The following is a 21,541-nucleotide window of genomic DNA, read 5'->3' on the forward strand; positions in this document are numbered from 1 at the left end:
GTAGCAGGTGGAAAGGCATACAATTTGCTTAGAAGTTTAACTGATCCAACCAAACCAGCCAAACTGAGCTTTGCTGATACTGTGAGAGTAATGCAGGAACATTTAGAACCAAAACCATTGCTGATTGCAGGACACTTAGGTTTCATAAGTGGAATCAAAAGAGAGTCCATTTCAGTACACGTAGCTGAATTGAAGAGACTGAGCATTTCCAGTTTATGATAGGCTTAATAATGCACTGAGAGATCGTTTAGTTCATGGAAACAAGAAAGCATTCAAAAACAGCTCCTAGCGGAAGCACAACTTACATTTAAAAGAGCAGTTAAAATTTCTGTATCAATGGAAATAATAGACAGACAGCAATTGAGTTGCAGTCAGGAGTGAAAGTGAGTGTGAACGAAATTGCAAAGTCTAAACAGACACTGGCCTGGCCAAACAAATTGTGTCACCGTTGTGGCAGAGAATCACTTATACCAGACCAATGCAGGTTTAAAGGTGAAACTTGCAGAAAAGGCAACAAAGTAGGACACATACAAAGAGCATGCTGGGCAGAGAAAAATAAATGGACTGCACAGGAAAGAGAAAAGATAAAAGGTCAAGTTGCAGTTTCAAAAAGAGCACTAATCTGCATGCTGTTGATGAAAAATCTGATAATGATGAGAGTGACACAGAACTGAAAAGCCTTAGGATTTACAATGTGAAAACTAACAAGACACAAGCAATGTGGTTTACACCAGAAGTGAATGGCAAATTAATTAATATGGAATTGGACACTAGCTCAGCTGTTTTAGTCATTCCACAAAACGAGTTTGAATGGCATTTCAAAGATACTAAACTGACATCTGCAGATATCCAATTAACATATACTGGAGAAAACATAACTCCTTTGTGAATGACATTTGTAACAGGAAAATACAGCCACTAACAAGCTACATTGAGCTTGTATGTGGTAAAAACAGGGGGCCAGCATTGTGGGGTCGTGATTGGCTGAGACAACTACAATTTGATCAGAGATCCATCCACAATTTGTATGCCACATCCCCTGCAATAGAGTCAACCGAAAGTGAATTAAGAAAGGTACTGGATGATGCCACAGCAGTGTTCAAGGATGGCACTGGATAACTCAAACTTAACAAGGGTAAAATGGTGTTAATTGAAAATGCCACATCAAGTTTTGCAAAGTAGCCAGTGAGCTAGGTTGCATGGAGGCTCAAGGAATTCTTTCCAAGGATAAATGGAGCCCATAGACAACACCAGAGGTCCCAGAAAGCAAGAAGGATGGGTCTGTCAAGATGTGTGGTGATTTTAAAATCAACATCAACCCAGAACAATAGCCTTTGCCCAGGATAGAGGATATCCTTGCAAAAAATTTCTGGAGGGGAACACTTCAGCAAAGTGGACTTGGCTGAGACCCACCTACAGATGGAGATAAAGAAGAGTCCAAAGTGTTTCTCACCATAAGCACTCACAATGGCTTTATTGCTATAATTGACTTTGTTTTGGAGGAGCATCTGCACCTACACTCTGGCAGAAAGCTATGGACCAGGTGCTGCAAAGCAGCTCAGGCACTCATTGTTACATGGATGACACCATTGTTACTGGTGAGGATGACAAGGAACATCTCCGCTATCTCAAAGCAGTGTTAAAAATGTTAGAAGATTATGAGCTCAGAGCATGCCATAACAAGTGTGAATTCCTTAAACCAAGCATCACTTACTGCGGTCACACTATTGACACACAAGAATTACACAAGTGTGCTGAGAAAATTCAAGCAGTGGTGGATGCCCCAAGTCCAAAGGACATGTCACAGTTGTGTCCTTTTTCGGATTTGGTAATTATTAGAACAGGTTCCTGCCAAACCTGGATACTATGCTCCACCACTTAAACTCATTACTACAGATCAGGAAGAAATGGCAATAGACAAAGCTGTGTGAGGTGGCTTTCAGAAAAGTAAAGGAAATGGTAACGTCAGACACTGTACTCACATATTGTGATCCACATCATCCAGTGAAGCTTGCTTGTGATGCCTCACCTTATGGTATGTATAGATGCTCTTATGTCACATGTTTTGAGTGATGGAAGTCCATGCTCCCGAGCCTTTGCATCATGTTCCTTTACTGCTGCACAGAAAATCTATATACAAATTGATAAAGATGTCTTGAGTCTGGCTTGGTGTGTAAAATGTTTCCATCAGTACTTGTGTCAGCCCTGGTTAAGATTTTTTACTGTTATGCTGTAGGTATTTCATTCTAACTGTTTTGCTTTCAGCCTGTTTGGGTTTGAGCTGAGATAAGGGGCTCTGTTAAGATGGTTTTCTCACATCTGAGTCCAGAGACTGTTAGTGAGGGACTAACAAGCTGCATCTCTAGAGACGCCCAGTAAAAAGAGGTTTCACTTGTATGAGAGAGAGTTTACCCTCGTTACTGGTCATCAGCCACTGGTGTTTCATTTTCAATCCACAGAAGGGTGCTTCACTAACAGCAGCCGCACAAATGCAAAGATGGGCTCTGTTTCTTGGAGGACACAATTATAAGATCGAATTCAAGAAGATGATTAATCATGGAAATACAGATGGATTGTCCTGATTACCCTTGGAAAAGGAAATATCTGAAAAATTCACATAAGACACTCCTCTTGATATATTCTCCTTAATGCAAATCAAAAGACTCCCTATTATGGCAGAGATGATTCAGAGGAAAACCAGAAAAGATCCCCATTGTCTCAGGTCTACATGGCCACCCAAAATGGCTGGAATATGCGGCAGAAATTCCAGTTCCTCTATTATCATGCATGCCAAGATGAATTTGCCCTTGATGGGGGTTGCCTTATTTGAGGATTGAGAGTTGTTGTACCAACTAAACAGAGTTGAAGTGTTGGAGGAGCTACATGACAGTCAGTTAGGTATGGTTAAAAATTAAAGCATTGGCTTGAAGCTTTATCTGGCGGAGGCCTGGGATGGAGCAGCAGATCGAGCAGCTCACGATGCACTACTTGAGATGCCAACACATCCAGAAGATGCTAAGAGCAACACCTCTCCATTCCTGGGAATGGCCTGCATTGTCCTGCATGTGGATTTTGCCAGACCATTCAAGGGCACAAATTTTTTGGTAGCAGGGACACAGCTGTAAAGTGGCCAGAGGTGCTCCCAATGGCCTCCACTACAGCCTCACACGCTGCTGCTGTGTCGAGAAGCCTCTTCTCAAGGACGGGTGTTCCAGAACACTTAGTCAGTGACAATGGACCGCAGTTTGTTGGGGAACAATTTCAGCAATTCCTGAAAATGAATGGAATAAGGCATTATATCTGCATTGTACCACCCAGCTACAAATGATTTGGTGGAAAGCTTTGTCCAAAGTCTGAAGAATGCACTGTGAGTCAGTAGAACACACTACACTGACGTTGAATCAGAAGCTCGCCAATTTCCTTCTTGCGTATCATAATGTGGCACACTCTACAAGCAAGAACTCACCAGCTATGCTGTTCCTGGGTTGTCCCTTGTGTTCGTGCTTGGATCTCCTCAAACCCAGTCTTAGAAGGAGTATGCAGGACAAGCAGCTGAGACAAACTGAGGGCTCCTCAAACAGGGAGGCTCGATGTTTCACTCCTGGACAAGCAGTCCTGGTGAGGAACTTCAGAGATCATCAAAACTGGGTACATGGAAGAATTAAGGACAGAACAGGACCACTCTCCTACACAATGGAGATTGTGTCTGATGTCATCTGAAGACGATGCACTGATCAGTTAAAGATGGTAGGATCAATCGTTGGTGACAAAAGGTTTCCAGGGCTGTCAGAACCACTTCCAGCAGGGTCAGAGTCAACTCCACTGAGGAGGCCCTAGAACCTGAGAACGTTTCATAGCCACAAGTCTCTTCTGCCAAGCACAATGACCCCCACCCCCAACTTGTCATGAAAGACGTTAACCTGCAAGAGTATGGAATCCTCCACAATGATGAGATTTTAGGCCTGAGTAGGACAATCTAAAATCTATAATGCAGTGGATGTCTGTATAGTAATTGTATTATATAGTATACTGTATATATGGTACTGTGCAAAATTCTTAGGCACATGTATGTGTATATAGCCAGGGTGCCTAAGAGTTTCACATAATACTGTATTTGTCAATGTGGAGTGGAGAGTGGGTTTGTAAAACTGGCAGGAGAAAAGGACATCGGGAATGGTGAGGGTGGAGTGCTGCTGGAAGGGTGTGGGACAGGTGACAGGGAAGGACTGCCAGGGACGGGGGGGGGGGAGCTGGGGGGAGGTAGCATGGTTGCAGATACACCCAGCCTCGAGACACCATGCAAGTTCATCTGAGTTCAAACAACTCGTTTATTGATCATTACAGAATGTGTCTTTGATACTTCCCGCTCCCTCCTCTCTCCCCTCCCCTTTTTTCCAACCATGATTCCCCTCTTCCTGCCCCCTTTCCACCCTCAGTCCACAATAGAGACCCATATCAGAATCAAATTTATCAACACTCATATATGTCATGAAATTTATTTTTTGCAGCAGTACAGTGCAATACATAGTAATATTTGAGTAATATTGTGAATATACTTTTTGACTAAGCATTCTTGTAGTTTACATAATTCATTACAGGTTATATGTAAAAGTATGTGAATGGCATACGTCATCACGCCACCATGTCATATGGTCCTCTACTCACTAGAGTAAGAATGAAGTAGATTCCTTATCCCTGGCTCCATGCTTTTCTTTTTATTAGTTTCATGTTTTGGAGTTACAAAACCTAACAGTTGTGATTGCTTGGAATAGAATCATTCCATCCCCAGGACATTGCTTCAAGGGGTCATCTTCGACAGAGTCTGAGCAGCCATCATCAGCTGCTTTATCTTCCTTCCATCAGGTCAGAAGTGGAATAGTTCGATTGCTGATCTCACATGCCCAATTTTATTTGTAACTCTTCAGCAAAGGAAACAGCCCATACTTTGGGTGCAGCAAGAGCTAAATGACACTCAGTTATATCGACTCCAACATCTCCCAGAATTGGGACTTCCACCATCAAGAACAACAAAGACAGCAGGTACAGACCAATACTGTAATCTGTAGGCTCCCTCAAAGTTGCCAACCATTATGAATTTAAAAGTTATGACCTCTCCTTTATTGTTGCTGGCTCTAAATCCTTACTTCATGGTTTGGTTGGAGTCCCTTTGCCAGTAGCACAGGTCATAGATAGTGCTGTTCAGGTCTACATCATAGTACTGTTGAAGGGTGGTGAAGGTTTCTGCTTCTATCACCCCTTCAGACTGGGAGCTGCAGATGACAACCATCTCAGACGAAAAAGACTTTACTTCATCACACCTCCAAACTTTCTACCAATTCCTTCATGTTTATACACTTTTGTTTAAAATGTCAATTCTGAGCACCCTGGGATTCACCATTGACTGGAATCATAGTCATAAAGCGAACCAGCAAGGAACAGACCCTGCAGCTCAACTCATTCATGCCACCCATGGTACAAATCAAGCTAGTCCCATTTGCCTGCATTTGGCCCACGTGTCTCTAAGCCCTTCCAATCCATGTACTTGTCCAAATTTCTCTTGCACTTGCCCCAACCACTTTCTCTGCCAAAAATAATCTGACTGCAGACTGGGTGAGAGGCTGGATTTCCTGTAGTTATCTTGCGGGATGCTTTATCTTGGACGATGCCGAGGTTTCTCAACAGTTTTGAGCTGCAGTCATAACAATGGACTGATGATGTGTTGCTTGAAAGCAGAGCTTGATAGAAGTAACAGAGTGAGAGTTGTTAGCAAAGCCATGTTAGTGAGTCTAGTTGGTGCATTCTGCAGGTAACGCACACTGTGAGTCATGGGTAGCTAGAAGGTACAGGCACAAACAGAGAGGGAGCCATTCAGGACATTTAGCTACACTCCCTCCCCCATGTTTTAGTTTTCAGATATTAAATCACCTGAGAATAATGGTTCATATGGAGAATGTGGAACATCAGAGCATTAAAAATCTGGGGGTGTAGTGGTTAGTGCAACGCCTTTACAGCTCAGGCATTGGAGTTAGAGGAGTTTAATACCAACATCATCAGCAAGGAGTTTGTACGTTGCTCTCTGTGAATGTGTGGGTTTCTTCCGGGCACTCTGCATTCCAAAGATGTACTGCTTAGTAGGCTAATTGGCCATTGTAAGTTGTCCTGTGATTAGGCTAATGTTAAATAGCTGTGTTGCTGGGCGGTGCAGCTCAAAGGATTGTATTTCTAAATAAGTAAATAAAGACAAGTAGTGGACTTGCCTGAATCTGAAAATTCTACAAAGGCAAATCATCATAGTTCTCTGGTTCAGGAAAATGCTCGAGTTATATTTCAGTGTTGAGGCATTCCACTATCAAGGCCATCACTTCCTGCACAATCATCTGGACATTAAGATAAATAATTTTATATTTTCATGCAATTTCAAATCAAGTTATAATTTATTGATCATTTAATATAGCAAATAATTAAATAGTTCCAACAGACAGGAAGCATTATGGGAACTAGTGTTGTTACACATACACATATTAGACAACAGCAACATGGGACATAATGTCAGAGGCTGACTGATTGTCTTAACTGTATCCCTGGATGACAATCAACACCTTCTAAGAGCAGGAGAGAATTGGTGGGGTGGGGGGAGTGGAGTGCAGAGTGTTCTCCTTTCTTCTGAAAGCTGGTTTATTAACACAAGCATCAGAATTCAAATGGATAGTAATTTGAAAGGTCTCAGTACCTGCAGCACTCACAAAATGCTGGAGGAACTCAGCAGGCCAGGTAGCAGCTATAGAAAGAAGTACGGTCAACATTTCAGGCCCGAAATGTTGACTGTACTCTTTTCCATAGATGCTGCCCGACCTGCTGAGTTCCTCCAGCATTTTGTGAGTGTTGCTTGATCTCCAGCATCTGCAGATTTTCTCTTGTTTGAGGTCTTAGTACTTCACTGGCTTTCAGTAAGGCAGAAATAACAAGGATTGAATATGTGTCTAGCCCAAGCCCACATGAAGGAAACTATGATTAACTTTGCGGTAACGTGACAGACTAAGGTATGAATCTATGCAAGGTCACAGTCCAGTTCATGCTGATGCCACAACACGTTTTCTCGGTGTGAATCTCGCTGACTCACTTGTGAACTGACAGTCGCTGACTTTACTCAACACTCTGGCTGTAGAACATCTGCCAAAGACTCCCAGGGGGTTATGACAATGAAGTGTGAAGACACAGCCGTGTAACTTACCAGCAAAATTAAGTCAAGAGAGCGGTATTAGAATGTTCTATTTCAGTCAACCCTCGCTGGCTGTTCTGACTCATACAGCTTCATGAAAACTGTATATACACATAATGTATACACCTCAGAACAGAGGAATCAATTCTCCTTTCATAAGCTTAGCAAATCCAATTAATAACATCAATTTATTTTACATTTAAAGGGCAACTGCACTCCTCAATGGGTACTTCTGTGAGATACGTCCCTTACTATAAAATAGTGGTCACCAATTTTTTTTAAACCCAAAATCCCCTACCTCGGCCTTAGTGCAAAGCAAGATCGACCCCAGGTCAATTAGTTACACGCACGCGCACCGGGGCAGAAAAGACTGGAAGTAAAACCCTGCAACCTGGAAGTAGAAATAATGTATGTGCACCAGGGTCACCACCTTTTTTTTACACTGCGGACCGGTTTAATATTGTCGATATTCTTGCGGACAGGCCGATGGGGGTGGGGGGGGGGTTAAATACGACCCCCGGAATACAGTGATACTCGAAGCAGGTTCCTTATGTCCAGTCTATTACACACTTTAGTTTTCGTGGCTCTCAGCTCTTAGCTTCTGTCCCGCTTGCTCACGTTTTTTCTGCTGAAAAAACTCAGTGGGCTTGTCTTTCAGTGCGGGGTGCTTGGACTCAAGGTACCGAAGCAGTTTTGAGGGCTTCATTGCCTTATTAGACAACCTCTTGCCCGCCCACCACCAGACACCTTGGCCAGGTGCAGCTGGTCATGGGTGGGGTAAGAGGATAAGGTCAGGGCCAGAGGTCCCCGTACCGGAGCCGCGGCAGTCGCAGTCCGGAGAGAGCGAGCGAGGAGTGTGACAGGACGCGTGCCCACCCCCCTTGTAGGATCTATTGCCCAACAAAAGTTTGGCTGGAGGGATGACTTTCAGCAGATCGCAGCAAGGTAGCTGCTCTGATACTTACGAAATCCTGAGCCCGAATTAGGTCGTCTGCGAATATTTTAGCTCTGGGTTCCCCATGAACATTCGGTGTGCTAAACAGGTTTAGAGGCGGCGCCCGTCTGTCTGCGCTCCAGGCCAGCAGCAACGGCACTTCCTGCTGGTTACCCAAGGCGGCCAGTGATCCCTGGCGCGCGGGTATCTCTGCGTTTAGGCAACTGATGACCTCACTTGGGTAATGACCGCGCGTGCGTTCAAGTTCAATAGTGAGCGTGACAGGGAATGAGGAAGATGGGGGAGCTACACGCATGCGCACTGGGCAGAAAGAACAGAACTAAAACCCCACAACCTGGAAACAATCTCTCAACAGTATTTGTGTATTTATTTTTCTCTTTTTTTGGGATCTACTGAGAAAGTCTCAAAGATCGACCAGTCAATCGTGATCGATGGGTTGGCGACCACTACTATAAAGGCTTCTTAGACAGGTCAGAACAAGCCATGAGTCAGACATTAGTTTCTCCACCTCACCCCCATGTTCTATGTCGGGCTCAGGATTGCATAAACCTGCAAAAAGTTATTGAAAGCTGCAAAATTGCAAAGCTCTGTATCCTAAAAAACACAGAGGGCAAACTTTGAGACTTATCACTGCCAAAATTATTCATAGTGTTGGGCTGAAATTCACGGAGGGGCATGTGTTCCAATGCTGCCTGATTTAGTGTGATTGCTGAATCTCCTTAAAATTCCCTCAGTACTAACCATGTTAACTCACAAGTGAATTGTAACCTCTGGGTGACAGAATGGTTATTAGAAATCAAGGTAACTCACCATTTATTGGAAGAAACATCTTTGGAGAGAGCAGGAAGAGAGATCTTTCAAAAACAATTCAGGATGAAGTCTTTATACTAGTTGGGAAAAATCCTTCCAGCCGAAAATCACTCTCAATCTGAAGAGACAGGAAATTTTGGTCCTTAGCTTCAGAAACATCCCAGAAACTTTTAAAAGTGGCAGTGACTTATCATGTGTATCTGGGCTGAACTCATACAAAATGATTTCTCAAAGAAACATTCAAATTCAATCCAGGTATCGCTAGTAATAACGCTTATTCATAAAGGGAAGAATTTTTTCTGTGTATATTCACCTATTTTGTTTAATGCACACTTAGGACAGACACAAAATTCAATGTTCAATGTAAATCAAAGTACATGTGAATCACCATATATAATCCTGAGATTCATTTTCTTGTAGGCATACTCAATAAATCCAACAACCATAATAGATTCAATGAAAGACCACACCCTATAGGGCGGACAGCCAGTGGGCAAAAGACAATAAACTGTGCAAATACAAAAGAAAAAAAAGAGAAATATAAATAATAGATAATAAGCAATAAATATCAAGAAGATGAGATGAAGAGTCCTCAAAAGTGAGTCCAGAGATTGTGGGAACAGTTCAGTAATGTGGCAAGTGATGTTGAGTGAAGTTACCCCCTCTGGTTCAGGATCCTGATGGGCAAGAGGTAATAACTGTTCCTGAACCTAGTGGTTAAAGTCCTGAGCCTCCTGTACCTTCTTGCTGATGGCAGCAGTGAGAAAAGAGCATATCCTGGGCAGTGGGGGTCCCTGATGATGGATGCTGCTTTCCTGCGACGATGCTCTGTGTGGACGTGCTCAATGATGGGGAGGGCTTTGCTTGTGATGGACTGTGCAGCATTCACTACATTTTGTAGGAACTTCCATTCAAGGGCGTTGGTGTTTCCATACCAGACTTTGATGCAGTCAGTCAATTATACCCTGCGTAACACATTGATAGAAGTTTGTCAAGGTTTTAGATGTCATGAGAATCTTCGCAAACTTGTAAGGAAGAAGAGGCGCTGCTGAGCTCTCTTTGATTCTAAATGTCACTTTATGCTTCCCTTATATTCATTCTGAAGACTTTATGTGATTTTTTAAATATAATTTAATCCATAACCCATGATTTCAAATGATTCTGCCTTTCTTTCAACCTTTGCAATTTCCTGCCTTGGTATGTCACTTAAGCTTCATAGTTGGGAATTGATCAAGCCCATGCCAGCAGCTGCCATCTAGCTATCATAATGCTAGATGTTAAAGTATAACACTGGAAATTGAATAATTATGCTCCAGTCTAAATCTGTTCCTAAGGAAGACTTGTACCATTTAAGTGCTATATCATCTGGGCAAAGGTACCAAAGTGACAAATCTGGGAGCCACAGATAACGTGTCCCATAACATGAACACTTCAGTTACCAAGCTTTTGCTGTGGGAGCTGACTGCACTGTGAAGAGAAGCCTGAGCTGGTTAAAGCTGGTTGTGCTGTGACATTTACCAGGTTGCACTGTTTGCCTTGGCATTTACATTTTAATTTGAAATACATTCTTGGACATTACTGCCATATATCAATTTGGCTTGGTATATACAATTCTCTTAATTGAAATGACCTTTTACACCTTCTCTAACATTTCCCCAAAAATGAGGCAGGCACAATACTCATACCTTTCTTTTGAAGTTGGCATTGTGTGCCTCTTTGGTCCCCATTTGCGGCTGTCTTGAGCTACACTGCACATCTCTGCTCAGATCTCAGAAAAGGCAGCAGCTGGTTCCGTATTCCTGAATTAGGTAAAAAGAGAGGAAAGTAATTACCCGAAGTTCATTCACCTTGTTAGCATCTAGGTTTGCTTGGGATATTTGGACATTGGCCCACCATTATTCATTATTTCATAAGGAAAAGGATCTACTTGGATGAAGTACTACAGGAGTGGTGGTGCATGTCAATCCTTTAGGGAAGAAAAGAACTAGCATTTGCAATCACCTTTCAGGACTTCAAGACGTTCCACACTTCATCTGTCAGGGTCATCTATTGAATCTGGTCTCCTGGTGCAGCCTCCTCTACATCAATGAGAGCCAACGTAGATTGGTAGACTGCTTTGTTGAGCACCTTCGCTCCGTCTGTCACTAAAGACGGGGATTTCCCTGTAACTACAGATTTCAATTCGACTTCCCATTCCCTTTCCAACATGCCAGTCCATGGCCACGATGAAGCCGCACTCAAGATGGAGGAGCACCCTCCTGCGTTCCGTCTGGGTGGCATCAACCTGATGGCACCAACATCGTTTTCTCCAACTTACGGTAATTACTCCCCATCCCCCCCTCTCTTCTTCCATTCCCTACTCAGGTTTCCTCCACTGCTTTGAGGCTATACCCACTCATGGGGAAGGTTTCGGGAGTAAACTCTGAGGAAAGATTCAGAGCTCGAGTCCCTACGGCAGTTGTGTTTAGCGCTAACTGGCAACTCCTGTGATGCTGCTGGTGCCAAACTGTACCGGTCTCTGAGTTGCTTTGGAATTCTCAGCTGAGCGGAGAGGAAGATACTGCTGCAGGGGTAATAGCTTGCTCTCCCCATATTCTACTGCCCTGGCTTGCATGTCACATAGACAGTTAGGGCACAATATTCATGGTCAACCCTACCAATGGAGGACCTTGACTTGGGTTTCCCTTTTACCTTGTCTCTTCTCTTCAGCTGCCTATCAACTCCCTCTGGTTCTCTTCCTCCTTCCCTTTCTTCCTTGGTTCACTCAACACACACAATATGCTGGCAGAACGCAGCAGGCCAGGCAGCATCTATAGGAAGAAGCACAGTCGACGTTTCAGGCCGAGTCCCTTCGTCAGGACTGAATCACCAAACTCATTTCTGCATACCTCGACACTGTTTTATCCCCCCTTGTTCAATCCCTTCCCCCCCTATGTTCGTGACACTTCTCACGCTTTGAATTTTTTCAATGATTTTAAGTTCCCTGGCCCCCACCGCCTTATTTTCACCATGGATGTGAGTCCTGATGAAGGGTCTCGGCCTGAAACGTCAACTGCACTTCTTCCTATAGATGCTGCCTGGCCTGCTGCATTCCACCAGCATTTTGTGTGTGTTGCTTGAATTTCCAGCATCTGCAGATTTCCTCGTGTTTGCATTCCTTGGTTCACTGTCGTCTCATATCAGATTCCTCCTTCTTTAGCTGTCTACCTCTTCTACCTATCATCTCCCAGCTTCTTATTTCATCCTCCCCTTCCCCCACTTCCTCCAGGCTTCACCTATCACCTACCAGCTTGTATTTACTCTCCTCACCCTCATTCTTATTCTAGCTTCCCTCCCCTTCCTTTCTAGTCCCAATAAAGGGTCTTGGCCCAAAACGCCAACTGCTTATTCTCCTCCAGGATGCTGCCTGGCTTGCTGAGTTCCTCCAGTGTTTTGTGTGCATTGCTCAAGGCTTTCCAAAATGCTTTGTAACCAATGAATAACTTCTATAGTCACAGATGCTCAAAATATATTCAATATTAAAGTATGTGTGTACTATACAACCTTGTGAATTGTCTCCTTACAGGCAGCCATACAACTAAGAAATCCAAAAGAACTCTTTTAAAAAAAAGACTGTCAAAAGACAAAAAAAAAACCAAATCATGCAAACAATAAACGTGAGCAAATGATGTTCTGAACTGAAGTCCACAGAAAGAGTCCATCCATAGACCCTTCAATTCAGTGCCGAGCCGAGTAAACTTCATGGAGCAGCAAGCTGAACCGTCCCATCCCCTGCTTCAGGCCCTGACACATTGACCTTTTCAATTTGACCTGACGCCTATATTGTCATCTAAACATCAGGTGTAGTCACTTCCACATGCACTGGTAACACTGGAACTCTGGCAGCCTATTTGTGCACAAGGTCTGGATAATTTGTTCAAAGATCAGAGTACATATAAATTGCACAACCTTGTCTGCTTACAAGCAGCCACAAAATAAGAAACCTGAAAGAACCCAGTTTAAAAAAATGTGCAGAGAAAGGAAAAAAAACACAAACCATGCAAACAGTAAAAGCAAGCAATAGCATTCAGAATGAAATTGAGTCCCTGGACCTTATTTGCTTTAATAATCTAAAGCAGACGTACAGATTGGGAAGAACTCTGCTTGTTTTGAAAGGTGCCCTGAATCTTTGTTCCCTGTTAAGAGGTGATATTGCATCGAGAACGTGGCACAAGCAACAATGTCTCACCCCTTCAGGGTAAATTAGGTCCATGGAGTGAAGGTTGAACCTATACTCTGTGGCTGAGAGTCAAGGGGAGGGTGGGACCATACTGGCTGACATAAGCAAGGTGGAAAAAATTTACAAGAGAATAATAGGAACGTTTGTGGGGGGGGGGAACAGTTGAGACTTACGGGTAGAAATCAAAACAGGAAAGAACATAAATGAGCTGGAAATGACCTTTTACCCTATGCTTTTATAAAATAAGATTCCCTTTTCCAGAAGGCAAATAGTTCTTACTATGGAGACATAATCCTTGTGATTAATATTTCATAGTAGGGACGATAAAACTATTTACCCCTGAAGGAAGAGTACAAATGTTTTGCTACTCTTGTAAAATGTATTTAGTTTCGTTAATTCTGTTGCTAATTAGCAGCGAGATGTCAGTACTGTGGGATTAAGACCTTCACTCAGTAAATTCAGCACCAGTAACAATCATACCTAGGTCAGCGGAAGCACAGCCAGAAAATAAATCAAGGATATTTCTGTTTTTTCTGATATGCACCTTAATCCCAACCTGAAACCAAACGTTTCCATTTCCAACACAAGCCACTTTTATACTGAATGTGGTAGCTGTCCATTGTGTCACTGTCGGGAGATTTTTTGAAGTGGAAAAGTGGGGCAGTTCCACACACTTGACCTCAAAAGTCCAGGTTCAGTGGTACGAGCAGGTGCCACAAACCGGGATCTTCCTTGGCGGCAGCGTCAGCACCCTGTTATCTCATCCAGCCAGTCCGCTGGAGAAGACCTGGCATGCTAGGACAGGCATGTCGTTAACTCATCAGGGTATGAGCCACCAGAAACCCTCACCTGGCTTAGCCCGCCTGTCGAAGCGGTGCACTGGAGTGTGGCCGCTGTTGCATGTGAACAGCTACTTGGAGCCACGGGTGACAGCTGAGTGTCCAGAGGGGACCAGCTGCCCCAGAATGTCCATGACAAGCCCCTTCAGAGGTGCCATGCCTCACTGGGCAGATACTCTTTTAACATTTAAGAAACTTCTAGACATGTACTTGAATTGTTCAGGCAAAGATGACCATGAGGATAAAAAGGATTAGTAATGACAGACAGCATGGTAGGCTGAGGGGCCTGTTTTTGTTCTGTGTGACTGTATGACTCTATATACTTTCTGAATGAAAATGCTAAATTATAGACAGTTCTAACATTGATCTGCATTCAACACTTCTAAAACGTACCTCCTCTACACTTAGAGTAAATTATGTTTTATCAGAACTCTGATGTACATGGTGTGCATTAGAACAGCATGAGAGTGAAGCAGTCAGCTGTAGCGAAAGGGGTTCAACTCCTACCAGTTTCTGTAGAGGTTTGTCTATTCTCCCGTGACCACGTGGGTTCCCTCTGGGCGCTCCAGTTTCCTCCCAGCGCCCAAAGACATACCTGTTGGTAAACTGTTGGCGCCAGAAGCATGGTGACACTTGTGGGCTACTACCAGTGCATCCCCAGCACATTTCACTGAACGCTCAATGTACGTGTGACAAATAAAACTGATCTTCTTCTTAATCTTCACTTTGGGTTGGGAAATGGGTTGCCACAGGGCATCAGAGAGAGGAGATAGGAAGTTACTAAAGATGGAGGACAGGTTATGTTGAAACTATTTTTTGTCAGGCTGGGGGAGAAGCAGAGAGATCAAAGCTGGTTATGACGGTCAAAAGTGTCATAATAAAGTATGTAAATGCCATGATTTTGTCCGTCCCCACCACACACACCACTCCCAACCTCCAGAACAGCAAACAAAACTTGCGATATCATTCTCTTGTTGACTTTAAAATCAGCACAAGGCAATCATGAAAATACATACATTGATACCACTCATGTGGTAAAAGTATTTTAGGGTGCAATTGGAACTGAAGCCCAGATTTGATGGCTGTTTTGCATTGGTGGCTCTTGTCCATTCTACAATTGATTGTTATTTGAGAAGCTTGTGTTGAGGTGAGGTAATGGCCGCCACAGAGGAGAGAATTTCTCTAGCTTGCATTTTCACCCAGGTCTCTGAGGGTAGTGCAATATACATTCCTCTATGTCAGCCATTATCCTTAGGTTAAGGAATATTGACAATTAGGACTGTGTTATAAATCTGCTATGAGAAACTAAGCTCCTAGCTTTTGTTTATTACATATCTGATCCTCTGAAGCTCCTTTCCTTTTCTCTCTCTCTCTTTCTCTCTTTCTCTTAGCATCAAATCCATCTTCTGCTTCCTTTGAAAACTATCAGCTTTCCTGACCTCGCCAAGTTTTCCCAATAAGGAAAAGCGAGAACGGTTGACAGCAAGGAATGAGATTTAGAGGACAGACAGGATGAGACGAGGAGGATCTGTGTTTGCAGAATTGGTGGGGGGCATTTTTAACAAGAAAAGGACAAAAGAAAAAAGTATAAAACAGGATAGCACATAAACCAAAGGGTTGGTCAAAAAGGCTTTAGAAAGGTGACAAGCTGATGTGAGGATTTTGTTCCTCAAGGGTTTTGGCTATTACTGTACTCAACAGAATTCAGTACCAGCTGTTTCAGCTGAATAGCTCCCTTGGACATGAAACTATTTATAGGCCCAATAAATAACACACCATTGGATCAATTTGATTATTTATTAATATTTTTGACTGCGGCTCAGGAGAGGGAAATAGCTGAATATTTGAAGGAGCTTTTAATGTCAGCGTGAGGTGGCCCAATAAGGAAGTTTTGCTTTTCTAACAATGGGAATAAAGGCAGACTTGTACAAAGCACCACATAAAGCCTCCAACTACTACCTTACTAAGCACAAGCTGAACTCCTTTCTTTATACAATTGCTCACTCTCCAGCTGAGCTTTAGAGCTTTATTGCAAGAATTTCATTGCCATGTAACCAGGACTTTAAAGGGTTCACAAAACTGTGCTGAAGTTTGGTTAAATGTCAGTGCAGGATTTTTTTTTGTTCTATCAAATATATTCCTAACATTCTGAAAGTTACACCCATGACTTGTAACACTGAGCTGAGGACATTTAGAATAATTGCACTGTAAGCTAACTTAACTGTTTCCTTCTAAATATCTTCCATAATATTTCAGATACACACTCAGTGGCCACGTTATAAGGTGCACCTGTACACCTGCTCATTAATGCAAATATCTAATCAGCCACTCATGTGACAGCAACTCAATGCATAAAAGTATGCAGACATGGTCAAGAGGTTCAGTTGTTACTCAGACCAAACATCAATATAAGAAATAAATGTGATCAAAGTGACTTTGACTGTGGAGTGATTGTTGGTGCCAGATGGGGTGGTTTGAGTACAGGTGTCCCCCCCCCTTTACAAAGGTAGAGCGTTCCTATGAAACTTTTCTTAAGTTGAAATGGCGTAAAATGACAAAACCATTAACTTAAGTGGGAAAAATTTTCATAAAAGCGAAAATCCTCTTTGAATTGTGAATAAAATGCTGGTGGAACACAGCAGGCCAGGCAGCATCTATATAGGGAGAAGCACTGTTGATGTTTCTGGATGTGTCCCTGTCAGGACGAAGGGTCTCGGCCCGAAACGTCGACAGTGTTTCTCCCTATAGATGCTGCCTGGCCTGCTTTGTTCCACCAGCATTTTGTGTGTGTTGATTGAATTTCCAGCATCTGCAAATTTCCTCGTGTTTGCTCTTTGAATTGTGAAAACAGGCTACTAATGTAGGTCTTTTGTAAAAGCGAAGTGGTGTAAAGCGAACATTCGTAAAGCGGAGGACACCTGTATCTCAGAAACTGATCCCCTGGGAGATCATGCACAACAGTCGCTAGAGTTTACAGAGAATGGTGCAAGAAACTACCGGTAAATAAAAATCCAGTGAGCATTGGTCCTGTGGGTGAAAATGCCTTGTTAATGAGACGTTAGCAGACTGGTTCAAGTTGACAGGAAGGTGATAGAAACAACAGCGCTGTGCAAAAGAATATCCCTGAATGTACAACACGTCAAACTTTGAAGTAGATAAACTACAGCAGCAGAAGACCACATCGATCTCACTCTTGTACCTAATAAAGAGGCTACCAAGTGTATATTACCTGTGTGTGCAAGCTATTTGCTCTAGTGCAAGGCCAACTTAGTGCTGCAGTGGCAATTAAGTTGCACTTTTCAAAGCAGACTATTCAGGGAGCACCAACTCATGAACTCTCTCAAATGACTAAAATTACTAATCACTAGAAGGGGAAGAAAAGATCTTTATCACGAAAACCTGTGACAAACTTCAAAAACAAAATCTCTGCTGTTTATAGCACTTTGAAATAACAGTCCTTAACAGAGGACATTTGCTTAATGAGAATGCTTTCCATTAGCAAAGGAACACATGAACCTTCTCTCAGTGTTGCCCATGAGTGAAGCAACTAACAGATTGCTTTATCATTGTTCAATTATGAAGTGAAATAGAGGATATTTACCTGAAGTCTTAATCCAGTTCCATTTCCAGTCTTCCAAGATTGGCTGTGCATGGCATTGGAAAGGCAGGAGAGAATACAGAATGAGAAGGAATAAAAAGCAGTGGCAGAGTTGCATGGCGATTAGCGTAACACTATTACAGTGCCCCCGACCCAGGTTCAATTCTCACTGCTGTCTTGAAAGGAGTTTATATGTTCTCCCCGTGACCACATGGGTTTCCTCCAAGTGCTCTGATTTCGTCCCACAATGCAAAGACCTACAGGTTAGTAGGTTAATTGGTGACATGAGCGCAGGCTTGTGGGGCTGTTAGGGCCTGTTACCGAGCCCTATCTCTAAACAAAATTAAATAACAATAATTCAGAAGAGGCCTGCATGACTGTAACAAAGATGTTGCATAGAATAATGCCGTTTAGAGGAAGGCCCAGCGTGCACCTTGCCTGTGCTTACTGAGGGGCTCGACAACATAAATTTCCCATTGCTTTGTAATATTTCCTTTTTATGATCTAGTGCTGTTCTTTTTTTTAAAAATTGGATCATGTTAATAAATGGGTTTTCTTCATCTCCCCCCTCCCACCGAGTACTACTTCTTTCCTTGAAGATGCTTAGGTGCAGAAGAATTCTCCCCGTCCTCTGGTATTGTAATGAAGTGCAGGTCCCTTTATGGAAAGGCAAAGAACTCCTTTCTTCTCTGAACTGCAAATATTCTACTTCCAGTCATCGTTGCTGGGCCTAGCCAACGTAACATACGGAAAGCTCAACTTCATGGAGCAGCAAGGTAGTGTAACACTATTACAGTACCAGTAAAGCGGGTTCATCTCCACTGCCGCCTGTCAGGAATTTGAATGTTCTCTCTGTCACCACGTGGGCTTCCTCTGGGTGCTCTGGTTTCCTCCTGTAGTTCAAGGTGCACAGGTTAGTAGGTTAACTGGTCACACGTGTGTAATTGGGCAGCAAAGGCTTGTTGGGCCAGGAGGCCCAATAACTCTCTCTCTAAATAAACTTTATAAAAGGGAGGGATTCATTGACAAGACTGCTTGATTCAGACCCATCACAATGAACATGAATAATATGAATTTGTGATAACTCTTGAGTTAAGTGTGTGGTTTCTGCCATGTGTTGGATTCAAATCCCTTCAAATGTGGAGATTTCAGGCTGACCATGCACAGAGGTAATGATTTGTGAGGTGCTCTACTTTGTCATGGCGAGGGTACTTCTGAATGATTGCTGATAATTTAAAGGTTTTATTTTGTATATCCAGTACTATGCAAAAGTGTTAGGGACATATATATATAGCTGGGATGCATAAGACTTTTGCACTGTGGTGAAGCAATTTTATGTATTGCACTGTACTGCTACCCAAAAAAAAATTCATTAGGTAGGTGAGTGATGATGAACCTGACTCTGATATTGGCCTCTAGTGTGAAATGAGAGAGGGAAATGGGCAGGGAGAGGGAAATCATGGTTGGGGAAAGGGGAAGGGAGAGTGGAGAGAGCGTGAATCGAGAGAGGAAGGAACAGGAAGCACCAGAGAGATATGATCAGTAAACCAACTGTTTGGAATCAAATGACCCTGCCTGGTGTCTCAGGGCTGAGTCTACACCACCTCCATCTAGGCACTCCTTCTCTGCCACCTGCCCCACACCCCCCCTACAGTGCTCTATCCTCATCATTCCCAACGTCTTTTGCTCCCGCCAGATTTACAAACTCGCTCTCCACTCCCCATAGAGAAATACTGCTCTATGCAATGGTCTTGGGCACCCTTACTATATTTATGTGTCTAAGATTTCAGCACGGTGCTGTGGGTACAGGGTGAGTAATGACACCGTTGGGGTAGAAGGTGTGCCATCGACTGAAACATAAATGTTGTTGTCCAGTTTAACTGGAGATCCCCAGTTACACTGTTTTAACTATCTAGTTCCAGTTCAATAGAACCAGACACTGAATAATTGCGCCTGCTGCTAATGATGTTGTCAGTGATGAATGATAAGCTGATGCAAAGTGGGGATAGATGGAACTCTGCGTGATTAATTAATATCAGCCAACAAGTGCTGATGAACTCATGCATGACTGCCTGTAGCAGGGAGAAATTAATGCACAGTAATCCTTTCCACTGGCCAATTAATGCACGGCTGCTCATAGCACAGATAAATTAATGCACAAGTTGCTCACAGCAATAATGAACTAACCCACAGCTGCACCAAGCTAATCATCATCAAAAGCAGTGGGGGGATGTTTTGTAACAATCAACATGCCCATACAGATGCTGGGGCACACAGAACTGATTAATTCATTGTCAGGGGCAGGAAAAGCATTCATAGAGGCAATTCAATATGACTGACTGATGAATGGGTGTGCTCACCCAGGATGCCTACCTGGATGTTTATTTGGGGAGGGGGGGAACGAATATTGATTTTTATGGCCGGACTCAACGTGTATCTCTGCTAGCCAGCTGCTGGAAGGTCAGTCTGAAAGATGCTCATCTCATCTCTTAACAGGCAGTTTGTTGGCTCCAATGGAATCATTCATCAAAAGCGTGACCCTCGCTCTCCACATTGCTAACAAGAGAATTTAAAAATGAGAGTAATCAATACATTATTAAAGAGGAAGAATGCAGATTAGCAGAAATTAATGAGCTACATTTTTGCCTTCCCAGAGTTTGCTGACAAATTATCTGTTAAATGTAAAACTGCCTCAGGCAGAAGCCAGTCTGAGACTCACACAGACACAGATATGTATTATTTATGGAGACCTTGACGAGCACTGGGGAAAAAAATATTACATGTAAGCTTTACGTTAAGATACTCCATTGAATCTTTCTGTTTAATCACAAGCATAACATTGACATTCCTCCTGCACCACTGGAATTTTTTTTTGCTGAATTTTTAACTTGCTTGTCAAGTTTGTATGCTGAGAGGCAGAGGTCTGTGGCAATTATTTAAATCAGGCTGTAATTAAAGATGTAATGCCACGTAATGAGATTTACTTGAAAGGATAAGTCGAGGGTAACGATTCTGTTCCCTGTTACAGGATGCGTGACAAGGTCAGCGCCTTCACTGTTTTGACAGAATCCTACCAAAGCAATTAGATCGCTCAGCTCAACCTAACTGCTAAATATGACAAGCTTTACATTTTGCGTTTAATGGCAATTCCAATTCTGACATTTCTCCACTATGTTCTGGCCCCAGCCAGAAGGTTCCAGCCCATCCACAATCTCACACCAAACGACCACATATTTTGCTGTGTTAGGTCCTTGCCTGTGAGGAAAGGGTATTTTCTTTCCAAAGATGGCTGCCACTGCAAGCGGAATCATGGGTAATGAGCACATTAACACTTTGAATAGTCCAATTTACTCCTCAGTTGCAATTTTTTCATGATCCTGAATTGTTGCTTCACTGTAAACCACGCTTATTTGATTTTGTCGTCTCAGGAGAGTGGTTTCCAGAATTCCCAAGATATCCTGGGCTCCTTAAGAAAAAGGGGACAATTCTACAGCAACAGTGTTAAAAGACATTTAGTGCTTATTGAACCATAGTAAGGACACACCAAGCCTGTTGCTGCTACAAGACTTTTTCCAGCACGGTTATAAATAAAAGATCAAAATAAAATGCAGACTACTGTATTCCAAATGCAGGTAAGAGTTGAGGATGCTGATGAAATAGGAATCCTCCCTGCTGATACTGTAAATCACACCAATGCTCTTCCACTTTTCCTTAGGCAGTCCCTTGAGATCCATGACAACTGGGTTCCCTCTGGTTTTATGGGGCGGTTGGCACGACACTATTACAGTTCAGAGCGTTGGAGTTCAGAGTTCAGTTCCAACATCCTCTTTAAGAAACTTGTACACCATCCCCATGGAATGCATGGGTTTTCTTTAGGTGCTCTGGTTTCCTCCCATAGTCC

The 21,541-nt window shown here is 43.0% G+C and overlaps 1 long non-coding RNA gene across 1 annotated transcript; it reads right to left on the reverse strand.

Moving 5' to 3' along the window:
• Nucleotides 1-9,627: 9,627 nt before the first annotated feature.
• Nucleotides 9,628-17,661, reverse strand: LOC132377486 (uncharacterized). Its single transcript, XR_009506653.1, has 3 exons — nucleotides 17,644-17,661; nucleotides 10,670-10,783; nucleotides 9,628-9,949 (listed from the first exon to the last, which is right to left on the reverse strand). It is a non-coding gene; the product is annotated as an uncharacterized LOC132377486 (long non-coding RNA).
• Nucleotides 17,662-21,541: the final 3,880 nt, after the last annotated feature.

Source organism: Hypanus sabinus, chromosome 18 (genome assembly GCF_030144855.1).
Source record: "Hypanus sabinus isolate sHypSab1 chromosome 18, sHypSab1.hap1, whole genome shotgun sequence".
Classification (NCBI taxonomy): Eukaryota; Metazoa; Chordata; class Chondrichthyes; order Myliobatiformes; family Dasyatidae; genus Hypanus; species Hypanus sabinus.